The sequence below is a fragment of the Rhinopithecus bieti genome, unplaced genomic scaffold (assembly GCF_001698545.2).
Source record: "Rhinopithecus bieti isolate Rb0 unplaced genomic scaffold, ASM169854v2 scaffold_32012, whole genome shotgun sequence".
Classification (NCBI taxonomy): domain Eukaryota; kingdom Metazoa; phylum Chordata; class Mammalia; order Primates; family Cercopithecidae; genus Rhinopithecus; species Rhinopithecus bieti.
In genome coordinates this window covers 751250-769609 of record NW_016814432.1, presented here as the reverse complement: position 1 = coordinate 769609, position 18360 = coordinate 751250, and the positions used below count along the sequence as shown (strand labels likewise).

The window sequence follows — 18360 nt, the reverse complement described above, 5'->3', positions numbered from 1 at the left end:
GTTTCAGGTATTCTCTTAGAAGGAACACAAAATGTACTAAGACACTTCCCAAAGAAAATCTGTTCTTACAAGGCTCATTATGTCCTCTGGGCCCCATAAGCAGTGAGGCCTGTTTTGGTGTCTAGGGAAATGGCTGAACCTTTGCTATTTTTGTTCATCTGGAATATCATTACACAATCCTTACGGAGGAGAGTACAGTTTTCATAACCGATACCCTATCTGTATCAATGTGGTTAGATGTATCTGTTGAGCTGTTTATGCTCTTTATCACACAGGACCATTGTGCTAATGGAAGGATTTAAATCAACCCTGGAGGGAATGATTAAGGTTTACAACTAATTATTCTATCAATTGGGGTAAGTTATGGCGTGTTATTTGCATATGTAAAAGCCACCCTAGGAATACTTCAGCTTCTCCCTCTTTGAATTAATCCTTGGAAAGAAAAGAACAAATAAACTAGTCTAGAAAGGGACATTTACAGATCACTAATGTTAGTAGTTGGCTTTGTTTAAGTTCTGAAAAATAAAATAAAGAGGCGTAGCATTAAATAGGTCAAGAGGAGTGGAAAGGACATTTAGGGGCAAGGAAAACAGTGTATGAAATTGATTTTAACCTTTTTTAGGGGGAGAATGCCACAGACCTCTTTGTAGATCTAATGAAAGTTATGAATTCAGACAAATGCACACAAGCACATACATGCAAAGTGCCACTTGCATCCCTGCAGGGTACTCAGGCTCCCTGCAGCCCACCCACCAGCTCCTAGGGGGATGCAGAGCAACCAGTTAAGGCCCTCCAGGGCATGAGAGACTCAGATAACACTAGAAACACCAGCTGCATTGGAACAGATGGTTGATATTGGAGAAGACAAGGTTGGAAAACTAGATAGAAACTCTGGAATGCTGAGGTTAGGGGACATCACCCTAACCTAGTGATACTGAGGATGAGGGCTGTTAAGTGTTTTAGGCAGGACACACACTGAAGACCAAAGAAGGAATCCCAGATCTTGACCATGTCACCTTCCTGGGCTTTAATAGCCTCGTCTGTAAAATGCAAATAACAATGCATGATTTTCCTGTTTCATAGGAGTGTTCTCAGGGTCAGCATGAGAACAAATTGAGATAATGTCAGTGAAGGTGTTTTGTAAACCTTTCAGGTTACGAAAGTATAAAATGGTGTTTTAAGATAATTAGGTTGTAACGTGATGTGTTTATACACTCACAGCCCTCAAGGATGGGGTAGAGAACATTTAATGTGGCTTGAAACTGTTAGGGTAAGAGAACGAGAAAATCCATAGATATATTACAAAGTAAACCAGGTGGAATGACCTTATCGCTTTTGAAATAAAGGGTAATACTCCAGGTAGATTATTACCTTTTAGTGTGAATGGAAAGGTCTTGAGGAAGACCGGGAAGAAGATGAGAAATATTAATCCTGAAGGCCCCGGAATGTTTCCAGAGGTCTTTCTTCCCAAACCAGATGGCAAATGAATTAGATTCTGTGTGAGTTGTAGAATATTAAATTTTATAACCAAACCAAATTGATGTCTTATGCCTGGAATCTATGCACTAGTGCGTCTACTGGGAGCAGCTTAGATTATCTTCACTACTGATTCATGAAAAAGCTTTTGGCAAATGGTCTCAGGCAAGGAATGAAGCCAGGAACAGCATTTGTCATACCAGATGGGCTGACTCACCGTTTGGATAGAAAAGTTCACCTGTCTTATTCTAAAAACTACCCTGTGTTCTCTTAAATGGACCAGGGACATTTGTCATATTCTACATTGATGAACACGTCTTGTTTATCTAGTGTCTATGAGCTTCTGGAACACTTAAGTTTGGTGATAAGTATTACCTATTAAGCTGGATTTTTGGAGAAACTTAGTGAAAACCCATGTGGACGTCCAAAGGTCAGCTGTTTGGAAGAAAAGATGGGAAACTGTCTCATAGCTACTTTGGGAGAAAGAAGACATTATCAGAGGTTGGGAGTATACTGTATGCAAGACACAGGATATTCCATAGGATAGTAAATAAGAGAGTTTCCCTTGTTTCGGGCCACAAGACCTTGGTGTCTTGACACCAAAACGTAACTCCCATGGCCAGGCCTCAGTGGCTCATGGCTGTAATTCAGTGCTTTGGGAGGCTGAGGTGAGAGGGTCACTTGAAGCCAGGAGTTTAAGACTAGCCCGGGCAGCATAGCTATGAAAAAATAAAAAATTATCAGGGCATGGTGGTGTGCATCTGTAGTCCCAGCTGCTCAGGAGGCTGAGGTGGGAGGATCGCTTGAGCCCAGAAGTTTGAGGCTGCAGTGAATTCTGATCATGCCACTGCACACCAGCCTGGGTGACCAAATGAGAACCTGTCTCAAAAATAAACAAATAAACAGTAACTCCTTAAAATGCTATTTGAATAAAAAGTCTTGAAGATCGCTTCTCCCCCACTTTCATCCAGCTGTTCCATGCTCATTATTTAAGTTTAGATGACATGCCACTTCCTCAGAGAGGCCCCCCGTCTCCCTGAATAGCTCCCCTCCTCCCTGGCCCCGCCTCAGGGACACTGCCATGTGCCCACTGTGTTTCTGCACTGAGTTACTTATTCAGGTTTGCCTTCTGAACACGTGAGCCCCACAGGGATCCTGTCTGTCTTGCTCACTGCTGTACCTTCCACCCCAGCATGCGTCTGACCCATCTTTGTTGCATGGATGCATCTGCGAAGCTTTGGAAATAGTGAAACAAACCCCATTTGCTTAGCAGGCTTTACAGTCCCAGGTCTTTTCTACTATTTTTTCTGACACATCTTTTGGATTTTGTAAGGCATCTTCCTGTTCCCACTGCTGCTGTCCTAATGCAGACTTTCCTTGGATTTGGGCCACTGCAATGAGCTCGGGAATGTGTTGTCTGCCTTGGGTCTCCCTCTGCTCCAGACCATTCTGCAATCTCTTGCTGGAACAATTTTCTATTTCCTTTTCGAAAAACAAGCCACGGGGCTGGCTTTCAATTCCCACTTACGGGTCTCTGCTTCCCAGCCTCTTCTTTATGTGCCCTTGGAGTCAGTCAAGTCCAAGTCTGTCTCCTGTTTGCCTACATAGCCTACGTTTTTCTGCCCCAAACCTTTGCTTACGTGGTTCTCTCTTTCTTTTTTCTAGAAATGGAGTCTCGCTATGCTGCCCAGGCTGGCCTTGAACTCCTGGGCTCAAGTGATCCTCCCATCTCAGCCTTCTGAGTAGCTGGGATTACACCTGGGCTCAAGTGATCCTCCCATCTCAGCCTTCTGAGTAGCTGGGATTTCACCTGGCTTGGCTTTCAAGTGGTTTTTACTTGCCCAAATATTAGTCAACTTTTAAGGCTCAATTCAAATATTCTCTCCTCCAAAAAGCTTTTCTTGAGTTCACTAAACTAATAGTAAGCTCTGCCTCCTCACACTTTTCTAACACTTTATTTGTTCCCCTCTTCTGGTATGACACACTTCATGTAGCTGTCTGAACTCTCTCACCAGGCCATGAGCTCCTCAAGCAGGGGGCTAAGTCTTAGTCATATTTGCCTTCCACAGCAGTCATATTTGCCTTCCACAGCACGCTCAGCCCAGGGCCTCGCACAGGAGATACTCCACAAGAGCTGTAGAATTAAGGACTGCTTCAACATTCTTGTTTGGGTTTAGTTTTGTTTGAAGCCTAGGAAAATGCAAAACATCCTGGAATATATTAGTCATGATTATGGCTAAGGGAAAGAAATCTGTCTTTCTTTTTTTCATTCTTTTTTCTTTTTTGTTTTTTTGAGACGAAGCCTCACTCCATCACCCAGGCTGGAGTGCAGTGGCGTGATCTCGGCTCACTGCAAGCTTTGCCTCCTGGGTTCAGGCAATTCTCCTGCCTCAGCCTCCCAAGTAGCTGGGATTACAGGCGCCCGCCACCACACCTGGCTAATTTTTGTATTTTTGATAGAGATGGGGTTTCACCATGTTGGCCAGGCTGGTCTTGAACTCCTGACCTCAGGTGATCTGCCCGCCTTGGCCACCCAAAGTGCTGGGATTACAGGCATGAGCCACCACGCCCGGCCAGAAATCTGTCTCTTATTTGAAGAATGGTCTGGCAATGGATTGTGGTTTGGTTGGTAAAAACAAATCATATAGAACTTCACAGTTTGCAGTGTGCTTTTAGCGGCTTGACTTCAACCAATGTTCTCAACCTTGTGAGGCAAACAGGTGTGTTATAGGTGTCTCCATTTCACAGTTCAGGAAACTGAGACTCAGGGGATAAACAGCTGTTCCGTGGTGGAGCTGGTGCTGGGGGCCTGTGACTCCAGATGGCACGCTCTCTCCCTCTGCTGCTGTCCTCCAGCCTTCACCACGAGCTCAGTGGACTGAGATGGGTGGAGACCCTGATCCATTTTTGCTGCATTTTTCAGAGATGGCTTCAGAAACTCCAGTAATTCCAGATGAGCATTCATCCCAGGTGAGAGAGACTGAACATACATGAGCTCAGCTTACAGTTCAAGAAGCTGGAACAAAGAGCAATGCTGAAAAGTCATAGAGTTTGATTACACAGTGATTGAGATGTTTTACGAATTAAGTGGAAAGGATGCTTCCCTGCAAACTAGGAGCTGGTCAAGCTTAGGAGTCTTTGTGCCTAGTTTCCTAGTAGAAAGAGTCAGCAGCAGGTAAAAGGAGTTCAGGCATTAGACTTAGATGGACCTGGGTTCAAATCTCACCTTACCACTCACTGGCTATCTAGCTTTGAGAAAATTACCCATCTGAGTCTCCATTTCATTAATTGTAACTGAAATAGTCACTCTGATCATGTCCCAGATGCTGTAAATCTATTATCCCATTCAATTCTCTTACAGATGCTAAGAAGTAGGTATTGTATTATTATTATTATTATTATTATTTTTTACTAATTTTTGCTCTTTCTTCATTCTACAGACAAGAAACAGGTTCAGGGAGCAAAAGGTTTCCAGCAGCAAGAGGTTGCCAAGAAGATAAACACCAACCCACTTACTCACCATCCAATATCACCAGCCACCATTGACATAACAAGGAAAGGAAAACTGTCTCAGCAGGGTTCATGTGGTGGTCAGATAAGAAAATGTGTTTGAACTGTCTAGATGATATTAGTTGGATCCCTGCTTATTTATTTAAATAAATGTTTATAAGTAAATAGGTATATCCAGGTACCTGTATTTCTTTAAGCCATGTTTGGATGATAAATCTTTTGGTTAATGGTGATGATTAGTCAGCCCAGTTCATATTTATACTTAGCTTTTTCTTTCTTCTTTCTTTCTCTCTCTCTCTTTTTTTTTTTTTTTTTTTTGCAGACGTTCCTGGAAACAATTACCATTCAGAACACAAGGCAGAATCCAGCACCACCCTCCAACCAATGGCAGCAGATCCCACTGGCTAGGAGGGGCCCTCAGAAGCAGGGCAGGAGCCTTTGAAATGTCACTCTTGCAAACACAACCTCTATATGGCAACACAGATCATAAGCACAGAAAGGAATTGTGTTACAACTGGTGTTATGTTTGATGGGGAGTTGCAGGAGTTAATCAAGGAAGAATGAAACTAGGGAAAAATATTGTACAAGAATTATTGATGGGTTTGTATTTAAAATCATTGTTTTCATTAGACTTTTTTTTACCCCTTTCAGTGGTCATCCTGCATCAAGGCCCTGAGTGGATGCTCATAGCCGGGGTCTATTGAATATCACTGAAGGGAGAGACTCCAGGGACCTGCAAGAGGGCGGGATGACCAGGTAGACGAGGACACCATAGCCCTGATTTTTAGTCTTTACTTTGTCTCTTATTAGCTGTGTGGCCTTCAACCAATGCCTTACACACTGGGACTCTGGCAGAGATGGCTTGTTCATCCTCAAATCATTTACTTTTCCACTGGGCACAGGGGAGAAACCAGGAACGCCCCCACGACTGACTCTGGCCAATGGGATGTCCATGGGAGGCACGTCTGCTGTGCCCAGCCCTGGCCATTGACATGTTCACGTGCTCTCCGACTCCATCTCTTCCCCTACCTGCTGGAGAGAGAAGGTGCTGATGACTAGAGAAGGACAGAGCCACAGATAGAAGGGGCCTGGGTCCTGAAACACCACATGAAAAGCCACCGTGCCAGCAGTGGTCTGTGGGTGTGCCTGTGTGTTAGCAGGGAATACACTTCTGTTGTGCCGAGTCCCTAATAATTTGAGATTGATCTATTACTGCATCTAGAATTAGCTTCACTGATACAGGCACATTTTCCTTGTCTATATCATGGAGGTAAAAATTGATCCTTATCTTAGGTGTCATAAAGGTGAAAAGAAATAATGTATAGGAAATGGTTTTAGAAATTCTTTAAGTCCTCACCAGGCGCAGTAGCTCACACCTGTAATCCCAGCACTTTGGGAGGTTGAGGCAGGTGGATCACAAGGTCAGGAGATCAAGGCCATCCTGGCTAACACGGTGAAACCCCATCTCTACTAAAATACAAAAAATTAGCCAGGCGTGGTGGCGGGTGCCTGTAGTCCCAGCTACTCGGGAGGCTGAGGCAGGAGAATGGCGTGAACCCGGGAGGTGGAGCTTGCAGTGAGCTGAGATCGCGCCACTGCCCCCCAGCCCTGGGCGACAGAGAAAGACCCCATCTCAAAAAAAAAAAAAAAGAAAAGAAAAAAAAGAAAAGAAAAAGAAATTCTACAAGTCCTCATTACCAATCTGGTTAATCCACCTGGTTGCACCTGCTGGCAGCCCACTAGATCCATGGTATGCTTGGTCCTGGTCAATGCTCAGTGAGGCTCCCCAACCAGAAGGAGGCCTGAATCCACAAGTCATTCCTCAAGCCCCGTGAGGGACCCTGTGCATGTCCAAGTAGACACCATTCCTCGCACTTTTGCTTCTCTGCATGGGATGCCGCAGTGCCAGCCAGGAGGTCAATTAGCTCTTCCAGTTCATCCCTGGTGGCACATTTGACGTTCTGTTACATTTCTTCTACTTTGCTCCCTGGAATTTCCCTCCCATATGATTCCTTTTTTTCCTGATAACAAAAGGATTACATGCCTATTGTGGAAATTTTGAGAAGAAAATTTTATTGTGAAAAGAGTAAAACATCCACCCACTAAAGATGATCATTAACAATATTATGGCATGTGTCTTCCTGTATTTCTTTCTTCTTTCTTTCTTTTTAAACATCTCTTACCTCTGGCTGAATCCTCATATTCCTTTTTTCTTTTTTTTTTTGGTGGAGGTTGCTGAAAATCCTTATATTTCTTAAGGTAAGTATATATATATATTTTTTACCATAGTTGAGAACACCACACACTGTGATTTGGTAGCTTACATTTTATGTTCTGCTTGTCATGATCATAGCATTTCCCATATCTTTAAAAGCTCTTACAGTCATGACTTTGAGTTCTATACTATTCCATTGTAAGGATGTATCATGATTTTCCCTGTTGCTAGTTAGTTAGGTTGTTTCTAGGTTTTCAGTTTTATAAGGAGTGCTGCAGTGAATATATTTGTAAACTGTGGATTGCTTCCTTTGCAATTTGAATTCTTTAAGGTCGTTCAGGTTTTGGATCTGAGTAACATGTAGAAACCTATTACGACCTGGTTTCCAGAATATAGCAGCATGGGAAGGTCAAATGTGGGCCACAAGGAGTCCCAGGTTTGATAGCAGAGATTCTTGAAGTCCGGACAGAAGTGTTCTTTGCACTAGCTCTAGGTACAGGTGTCTGAACTGCCTGAGCATAAGTGATGTGATGGTTCATTTTAGGTGTCGACTTGCCTAGATTATGGGGTACCCAGATAGCTGGCAAAGCATTATTTCTTGGTATGTCTGTGAGGGTGTTTCCAGAAGAGATTGACATTTGAATCAGAGGACTGAGTAAGGAAGATCCGCCCTCACCTGATGTGGGCGGGCACCGGCCAATCTGCTGCGAGTCCTGATAGAACAAAAGGCAGAGGAAGGGCAAATTTTCCCTTCTTCTGGAGCTGGGACACCCTTCTCCTCCTACGCTTGGACACCAGCACTCCAGGTTCTTTGGCCTTCAGCTCTGGAACTCGCACATACCCCACAGGGTTCTCAGGCCTTAGTGTTGGTCTGAGCCACACTATTGATTTCCCTGGGCCTCCGGCTTACAGTTGGCTCTTCATGGGACTTGTCAGCCTCCAGAATCACACGAGCCGTTTTTCCTAATGAATCCTGTCTCATTATGTATCGTCTGTCCATCCATCCTGTTGGTTTAGTCTGAGTGAAAAACCCTAATACATGAGACAATGGAGACCACCCTTCTCGTTCTCTGTGGGGGACATGCCTCCCTTTTTTCTTGGAAGAGTCTGGGTTGCACTGTCGGGCCAGACAACACACTTCTAAAAGTGTTATTCTCTCTCTCTCTCTCTATTTCCCTCCCTTCCTTTCGTCCGTCCTTCTTTTCTTCTCTTCCTTCCTTCCTTCCTTCCTTCCTTCCTTCCTTCCTTCTCTCCTTCCTTCCATCCTTCTTTCCTTCCTCTCTTCTACACCTGAGCATTTTTTTTTACTGAGATGTAATTAATATTCCTTAAAATTTGCCTTTTGAAAGTGTACAATTTGATGGTTTTTAACATAATCACAAAGTTTTGCAGCCATCACCGCTGATTTCAGGACATTTTTATTACTTCCGGAAAGAAACACTAACCCCATTAATTGTCACTTCCCATGCTCCCCTCATCCAGCCATTGGCAACCACTAATCTACTTTCTGTCTCTATGGATTTGCCTCTCCAGACTTCATATAAATGGAATCTATAACATGTGGCTTTTGGGGTCTGGCTTATTTTATTTAGCATAATGTCCTCAAGGTTCATCCATATTGTTGTATATATTGGTTTTTCATTCTTCTCATGGCTGAATAATATTCAATTGTATGGATAGATCACATTTTGTTTATCCATTCATCAATCGATAGACATTTGAGTTGTTTTCACTTTTTGACTATCATGAATAATGCCTCTGTGAGCCTTTGTGTACAGGTTATTATGTGGATGTATCTTTTCAATTCTCTTTGGCATATATCTAGGAACAGAATTACTGTCTAATTTACTTTAGAATAGCAAAATTGTTTTCCAGAGGGAAACACCATTTTACATTTTCACCAGCAGTGTATGAGAGTTCCAGTATCTCCACGCTTTCTCTACCACTTATTTGTCTATCTTTTTTATTATAGGTATCCTGGTAGGTGCGAAGTGGTACCTCATTGCGGTTTTGATGTTCATTTTCCTAATTACTAGTGATGCTGAACATCTTTTCTTTGCATACTGGCCATTTGTATATCTTCTTTGTATGTAATTTCTGTCTACTCAAATTGGTTGTTTACAAAATTTTTGTTCTTTGTCTTTTTATGATTACATTATAAGAACTCTTTATATATTCTAAATACTAGATGCTTATCATATATATAATTTGCAAATATTTTCTCCTATTCTGTGGGTTGTCTTGTCACTTTTGTGATAGTGCCCTTTGTCACAAAAGAGTTTTTAATGTTGATGAAGTCTATTTTTTGACTTCATCTATAAAATCTATCATTTTGATTTACCTTTCTTTTTCCTTTTTTGCTTAACGCTTTTGGTGTTATGTCTAAGAAACCATTGCTTAATCCAAGGTCACACAGATTTACTCCTGTGTTCTTTTTAGAGTATCGCAGTCTTAGCACTTTCACTTAAATCTCTGATTCATTTTGAGCTAATTTTATATGTGGTGTGAGGTACAGGTCCAACTTCCTTCTTTTCCATGTGGATATCCAGTTATTCCAACACCATTTGTTTGAAAGACTATTCTTTCTTCATTGGATTGCCTTGGAACCCTTGTCAAAAACCAATTAACTATAAATATATGATTTTATTTCTGGACTCTCAATACATGTCTGTCCTTATGGCAGTACTGTACTGTCTTGATTCATGTAGATTTGTCATACATTTTGAAATTGGAAAGCTTGTGTCTTTCAACTTGGTTTTTATTTCAAGATTGTTTTGGCTATACTGGGTCTCTTGTATTTCTACATAAATTTTATGATCAGTTTGTCAAGTTAGACAAAAGAGGCAGCAGGAATTTTCATAAGGATTGCATTGAATCTGTAGATCAACTCAAGGAGTATTGCCATGTTAACGTTATTGTCTTCCAGAGTGTTATTCTTAAAAAACAAGACAAATCACAAATTTCAAGTTACTCAACTTCCATTTGCAACAGTTTAGTTTCTTTGCAATGTAAGTCACTCCTATTTACTCCAGCTACATTAAAAAATGGAATGCTTCACCTTGTCTGTAAATTATCTTGTTTGTACAAGATGAGCTCAACTATATTTCCTTATTAGACCTTAACAATTCCATTTTACTATGGTAATTGGGATAGGTACTACATGAATTTCACTGAAAGATGAAGAAGACAGCCGGGCTGGTGGCTCACGTCTGTAATCCCAGCACTTTGGGAGGCCGAGGCGGGTGGATCACCTGAGGTCAGGAGTTCGTGACAAGCCTGGCTAACATGGTGAAACCCCGTCTCTACTAAAAATACAAAAATTAGCTGGGCGTGATGGCACACACCTGTAATCCGAGCTATTTGGGAGGATGAGGCAGGAGAATCACTTGAACCCAGGAGGCAGAGGTTGCAGTGAGCTGAGATCGTGCCATTGCAGTCCAGCCTTAGTAACAAAAGTGAAACTTCATCTAAAAAAAAAAAAAAAAAAAAGTTGAAGAAGTCAAGGCAAAAAACTAACATTCAAGCAATTACCTCACTTGCCACAGAAGAACAGAGAGATCTGTGATGAGAATGAAAGACTGTAGTTCCCACACTACTGTGTTCTCCCTAGGAATTAGGAAGAGCTTGTTTCCCATCCCAGCTGCTTGTCCTCCATTCCCTTGTCTTGGTGTGGAATTTTGAAAAAGTACTTAATTCCTCTGAATCTTTTTTTTCATCTTTATTACAGCGGTGTGATCCCAGGTGACCAGGTGACCTCATGGGCCTGTGTGTGTAATATAAGACACACTTTTAATGACAAATTAGAGTTACCAAAGGTATACCCTCCCCAGCCTGACTTCCAGAAACCCTCTTCAGTGTCCTCTATTTGTTCTGAGTCTCAAAAGAGTGTCTTCTGCGCACAGAGCCAGTCTGTTAGCTGCAGTCATCTGCTCCGTCACATCACTCCCGTTGACTCTCCTGCACCTGTTCCCCACCTCCACCCACCTTGCTTCTGCAGGGCCACAAGGAGTGCTTGTCATTGCATTGCCAAAACCAGGCAAGGTTGTTTTGGGATTCATTCAAAGCTCCCTGTTCTACAGGCCCCACAGCAGGGCTGTTTCTATGCAGACAAGAAGAATAGTCTCCTCCACTCCAAATGCAGCAAGCAACTCTGCCCAGCCCTGGAGTCCTTGACTCATACTTGAAGAATCCTGTCAGCATCAGACCCTTGTATTCCTGGCCAGACTTCAACCAGTGGAAGCTCTTAGAGGGGGGAAAGATAGCATCCCATCACCACCTTCTCCCCATCACCTAGCCTGCTCCTCTCTCCCAGGTCACCACATAGAAGCTTGGATTAATGCAAGCCCACCAAAAGAAAACTGGCGTGGGGGCAAGGGGATGGGGGACCGTGTGTGGATCTCACCAGCAACAACTGGTGCCTGCTCTGGGGGCAAACGTGAGGTCTCTGACGATTTTAAATGGTACCTACCCCAGGAGGTGGTGTGAGATTAACTGAAATAACGCAAGGTAAGTCCTGGCACCAACAAGACATTTCCCCAGGGTTTCAAAATGTCAAAGACGACGAGGTCCCTTTTCTGGTAAAGGGCGCATTTATTTTCCAAATACTTCTCACTGCCTCAGTGGAAATTTGCCTGGGCCTGTGGTTCCAGGTAACACTGTTTGGGGCAACCCGTTGTCTTCCTATGGACGTGTGTGACTCCATTTCAGTCCAGGAGGCAGATCGAAAGCAGGGTCAGAATCGCTGCCTCGTACGTTCACCTGGACAGGCACTGGGAGACGAAGGACCATCTGTCTCTCCGTCCATGGTATGGCCTGGCTGGTGCAAGAACCCCAGGTGCCGAAGGCGTTGCAGCCCCCCTCCCCTGCCCACATGGCTGGGCGTCTCCGAACACTGCCCTTGGCGTCCACCAGAAATAGAAGATTGTTTCATCCACCCATGCAAGGTCTTTCCCGGGACTCCTCCTCCCCAGAAACCCAGGTGGTGCTGAGGGAGCTGCGCCAGTCCCCCTGCCTGCACCCGGCAGACCCTGCCCACGCTCCAGCGCCGCGTCCTCCGCAAGCGCGGTGAGATGGCTGGTCCTTCCCTTCCCGCGTTTCTCACAGCCCCGGTGCTGCACCCAGGCAGTCTGACGGAGCTGCTCCCCTCCCAATCTGGCCAGACGCGGCTCTGCGTAATTGCGCGCTGCGGTCCGCCTGCTCCCCCGCGGCAGTCCCCCAGCCCCGCAGCAGGTGGGGCCGCGGCACAACCTCGCAGGCCCCGTGAGACCCAGGAGGCGCCGAACTGGGTTACGTAAGTGGGTCAGGCAGGTGGCGGGCGAGGTGCGTTCTACAAGGAAGTTGTGAATCAGGAGCCTGGCAACGTGAATTCTCAGTTCTCCTTTCGGTTTCATGACAACAAGCAGCTATTGGATGTCTGGTGTGTTCGCGGCAGTGTGATGGATGACTGCATGTCGGAATACAGAAGCAGAGGGAGGGCTCTGGGAACCCAGCCCTGAGGATGAGACACAGTCCTCAAACTCGGCAGTTCACAGTCCGCAGGGGAGCAGACGTGGGAGCAATAATACAGCACATGACCACACATATAATAATGAAAAATGTGTGCAAGGTGCGGGGAGGAGGGGAAGGGGAGAGCGGGGGCGGATGGAGCGGGGAGGGAAAGAGAGCGATTTCTTTCTGGAGTCCGTAAAGTCTCCAGGGACCCAACTGTAGTTCCTGAGTTTTGAAGAACAGGTACAATTTTGCAAGGTGGCCAAGAGCATAGAAGAACATTCTTGTTAGAGGAAACCAGAGTCAGGGGTTTGGTGCCCTCCCATAATCTCCTCAGCACCCTTCAAAGCCACCCAAATAAGCATTCTAAGCATAAATAGTGAGTTTGCTATGTGAAAAGTGAACTCCACGTCAGGATAAGTCTATGCTGTCCTTTTCAGTCCTACATACTAGCTTGAACTGACACTCAGGGAGAGGTGTGGGTTGGGGCTTTGGGAACAAAGGATTGAGAAGTAGTTCTGGAAGGACAACAGGAGCAGACAAGACCATAAAGGACTTTGGAGGTCATGCTTAAGGACTTAAGCTTTATCTTGTAGGCTGGAGCTTGCAAGTTGGTGGCCATGAGATGATTTTTTTTTTTTTTTTTTTAACCCTACAGACTTGTTTTGTTTAATTCTTATAAAGTTTTAAAAGTCAGTACCTTTCTGGCATCTCTTGGAAAAATTGGAGGGTTTGATGTCACTGGACTCTCCATCCTCCCATAAGCTGGCTCCAGGTTGCAGCTGCCTCCTGGAAACCAGGCACCAGCTTGCCCTTTGTCTCAGTCCCTGCCATTCCCTCAGGCTTCCTGGGATCCTGCCTGGGCTCTGCAGGGGGTCTCAGCACACCCCCTGGGGGCAACGGGGACACACTTATCACTTGTCGGGAGAGTCCAATGGTAAGATCTGGGCTGGTAAAATGGTGAGGTGATTGAATTTGAAAGGAAGGGAATGGAAGCAGGGAGATATGTCAGTCAGCCTAAGAGAGGAGGGGCCAGATTCAAGTAAAATGGGAAACCTGTCCCTCCACTCCCCACCCATGCACATGCAGATACACTCAGGCACACACTCTGAGTATGGCAAGACTGCTCTCTCTTCTTCAACTCTTTGAGTTCTTAGTTTCTTAAGATTTCTTTACCCTATCAAGAATCACTCATGTTTAATTAAGATCACTTTCTTTTGAGAATGGGAGGGAAGTACAAATACCATTTTTTGTAGGCCTTCTTCCCCCTTCTGCCCTCACCCTTCGAGATGGAGCTGGGTTTTGGCCCAAGGAGAACTTCAAATCTTGGACCATTGATTTTCCGACCTTAAAGGACCCCTTTCAGGATTAAGCTGCCTACTTTTCGAGTATCTCTAGTGTTCATCTCCCAAAGAACCAGTGCAATATTCTTCCCCTGCTAAGGAAAATGGAGAATTAAAGGATGAAGTGTGTCAGGGGAATAAAAGAGGAGGTACCCTCTCTGACCCTAGAGCCATGTATAATCCACTGCAAATTCTCTCTCCAAATTACAGACAGTGATTTGTAGTGGAGAGAAAAAAAGAAAAAGACTGAATTTCATTCCTGCATTCAACATTTTCATCCAGTCCACTGTTCGGTGACCCACTTGGAGTGGCTCTCAGTCTCCATTAGTGCAGCAGGATGGGAGAAGGATTGTACAATGTCAGTCTGTTGCCAGGCAGATGAAAACCAAGTAGTATTATTTCTCTGGCAAATAATCTAGCCAGTCTTGGTCTCTATTGCTAGAGCTAATTACAGTCACAGGTGCCATGCTACTTACTGATTTAGTCATCTTATTCAGTGCCACTCTTCAACATTGCACTTAAATAAAATAAGGTTTCTTTGCATGTGTCTCAATGACAAATGCCAGTAGAGACAGAAATGAAGATTTGAAATTTCCTGTTGTGTATGTGCTCTCCCCTTCTCAGAACACATATGGCTACTAGCAATCAGTTTTCATGCACCAGCTGTGGTGTGCTGAGTGGGTGGCAGGGATGGGGACAGAGGCTCACTCATTGATTCAGCAAACATTCTGTCCTAGAGTGGGTTCTCAGGGAAGCAGATGCTGAGTCAAGGATTCAAGAGCAAGGAGTTTATTGGCACTCTGGAAGTGAAGAAGACAGAAAGGAAGGTGGTCAATAAAGGATGCATTGTTGAGTCTGCTACCATTGCGGGAGCGTAATTATACTGGGAAACTTTAAGATCCAGTGTAGAATACACGCCTTGGAGTTATCTCACCAAGGGGTGAGGAAGCTGGGGTATTTATACACCAAGTCCCATCAATCACTGGTTGAGGCTCCTCCTATGGAGCATGAATTTCCTGGAACTTATGCCTTGATCCTGAAATAGGCAAAGCAGGCTTTGGTGGACAGAGAAAGCCCTAGGGCAAGGGAATGAAGGGGCTGGCAGTTGGAAGTCGGACCAGCTTCTACTAAAGGGATAAGCACAAGGGGCTATGGATGGGGCAGTGACAGAATGTGCAGCATATTCTTTGAGGACTTGCTGTGTGCCAGGCACTGTCAGGTCACCAAATCCACCATAGATGGATGTTGTCTCTGCCTTCATAGAGCGAATAGCTTAGTGGAGGAGACAGACAAGTAACCAGGAAAAGCCCAAAAGATGGGATATTTTCTGATGGCAGGAAAGAGAAGTGTGTCTCAGTAGGCCTCCTGGAGAAGATAATACCTAAGCTAGCCCTGAATTAGGAATAGAAATGTTTTTAGGTGGTTGGGAGCAGCATGTGCAAAGGTCTTGAGGAGACTGAGTTTCCAGCAAGTTTAAGAAACTACAAAAAATTGATATGACTGGATTGCAGAGTTTAAGAAATTAAAAGAATAGGGGAATAAGGGTAAGAATAAGGGTGGTTAAAGCATCTGGAGAGGGAGCCAGACAATGGAAAAGTTGGAAAACTGCTTGGATAGTTCCTAGAGGCATTTCTTTCCCAAGACAAATCCTACTTCCGCTTATGATTTCAAGTCCTTAAGTGATCATCCCTAGCCTCTCCCTGTCTGTTTTGATCTTGCACACGATCTTTTCTCTTATACAAATTCTAACAGGAGTTTTAACATTTTAAATAGGAAGCCTAATAAAAGTTTACTTGATTATTGCTGCAGATTAAATTAATATGCAATTGACAAATTATTTCTTTTCTTGAATTCAATGACTGGTTCAGGTAGTACAGTTATGTGTTCCTTCATGACAGGGATCTGTTCTGAGAAATGCATTATTAGTTGATTTCATCATCATCTGACCATCGTAGAGCATATTTACACAAACTGAGATGGTGTAGCCTCCTATACACCTAGACTTTAAGGTATGGCCTATTGTTCCTCACCTACAAATCTGGACAGCAGGTTAATGTACTCGATACTGTAGGCAATTGTAACACCAATGGTAAGGGATTTGTTTATCTAAACATATTTAATCATAGAAAAGTACAGTAAAGAAATAATTTAAAAGATTAAAAATGGTACACTGTATAGGACAGCTCCACTATAATCTTATAAGACCACCATTGTATATTTGGTCTGTCATAGACTGAAATGTCATTATGCAGTTAAGTTACTTAACCTAGGCAGTGAGGTGTGGCATGCTGTGTTTCCCAAAGATGGTTTCCGTGATACCTCCTAACCCACACTCTTATTACAACATGACTTTGGCACTCCTTCGAATGAGAGCTGCTCTGTATTCCCTCCTCTTGAATTTGGATGGGCTGTGGCTATGATGGTGATGATAATGTGTGACTTATGAGGCTCAGTCATAAAATGCAAGCCCTTCTTTGGTTTTCTAGGGATAACTTGCCTTTGGAGCCCTAAGCCCCCATTTAAGAAGTCTTGGGACCACCATGCTGTTCCAGGGGCAGAGAGAACAAGGTCCTGATTCAGGTAAAGTGGATGAGATTAGAGGGTAATGATTGATAGACAGATGCATATGATTGATAGATGTGTATTATAGACAGATGACAGATGCATGTGATAAATAGGTGATAAATAGATGCAAATGATAGATGAGATAAATGATAAATGATAGGTATATACTGACAAACGACACATACATGATAGGTAGGTAGGTAGGTAGATAGATAGATAGATAGATAGATAGATAGATAGATAGATAGATAGAGAGATAGATAATAAAGGAGAGAGAGCAGGCAATATTTAACAAGGCCTGAGGGGTCAGGACCAGGAGAGCTTTCACCGTCAGGATGAAGAGTTTGTTGGTGTCTGCGTGAAGATTTGTGGCTGAGGTTGTCTGTAACCAGGAAGGAGGTTGCAGGGTTCCAAGATGAGGGAATGAGGTTCTAGGCTAAAGTGCAGATATTTTCCTTTGGGCAGAGAGAGAAAGGAATGAACTTAAGATGCACCACAGAGGAGGAGGATGTAATTGTTAATGAATAGATAACCTACAGTGAAAAGAAGGACAGGAGGAGACAAAGTTTAGACAGTGGGTTTCAAGAGGAATAGGCCCTCTAGAAAGAAATGAAAACCCCCTTTCTCTCCAGGAATTACTAGTTTACTGCACAGTGGCAGAAAAACTCCAAGTCATGGAGTGCCTAAGCATTTGCCAAATCATTAGCGGCTCTGGTAAACCCAGGAAGGCCGGAGAGCAGTCAAAAGTTAGGTAAATAGGAGGCCGGAGATTTTGGGGGGATTTTAATCATCTGGTGTCATCCTTCTTGCCCATCACCTCAACCCTGGGAGCTGCCTCTGGTTTTGTTCACAGTGGTCCACCTGATTGACAGCATCTACCTCAAGCCCGTGCAGCCACATCTCATTAAGAGGAGAGGGCATTAGAAATTTCCTTCAGGTCAGGATGTTATAACAGATGAAAAGGAGAAGATATTTAAGAGAAAAATAACTCAGCAGTACACCATTAATCAATTTCTCTCTCTCTGTCTCCCTCTTTCATCTCGCCTGACCTAACACCCTGAAACTTCCATGGTAAGAAACGCAGGCACAGATAGTGTCCTGTGAAGCAGCGTTCTTGCAGAGCAGTGGCCATGATTAATATCGCCTCTGCCTACAGTGATGTTTTTATTCCTTAACTACCGCTCTTTTCTTTGGAGAATCGATGCGCATCACTCTATATTAGAGTCAGCATCTGCCGTACAGATTCCATGGAAATCACCACGAGCTGTCCATTGCACCTTGAAAGAAGCATCTTTCGGAAACCCATGACCCAGAATCTTTGTGACAGTCCCTAGGAATTACATTTGAGGGTAAGTGCCACCTTTGACCTGAGCACTTTGCCTGTTCCTCCTTTGTGCTCCTATAAAAGGTGGTGTCGATGAAACAGAGTCACTTGAAATGCTGTCTCTCTGCCAACAGAGAAGTCTAGCAGGGCATTGTTTGGAATGGAATGAGCATGCATATTTAATCCGATTTAATGTTTCTGAGCACCTCCTCTGAGCTGCAGCACTCAGTACCGGACTACAGACTAGTGAGGGCTAAGACACAGAACAACCACCCTGCCATCAATCAGACTGGGAACGAGACCAAGAGGAGGTTTGGACAAGGGGCTGGGGACACAGGGAGGAAGCCAGCACTTGACTTTGGGGACGAAGGAAGGTGCCAAGAGGAGGTGACACTTGTCCTGGAAGGGTGAGTAGGATTTGGGGAGATGGAGAAAGATAT

The 18360-nt window shown here is 44.1% G+C and overlaps 1 long non-coding RNA gene across 1 annotated transcript; it reads left to right on the top strand.

Annotated features, from left to right (window-relative positions):
- The first annotated feature begins 12644 nt into the window (after positions 1-12644).
- On the top strand, positions 12645-18080 carry LOC108514237 (uncharacterized). Its single transcript, XR_001881163.1, has 3 exons — positions 12645-12806; positions 16518-16611; positions 17450-18080. It is a non-coding gene; the product is annotated as an uncharacterized LOC108514237 (long non-coding RNA).
- Positions 18081-18360: the final 280 nt, after the last annotated feature.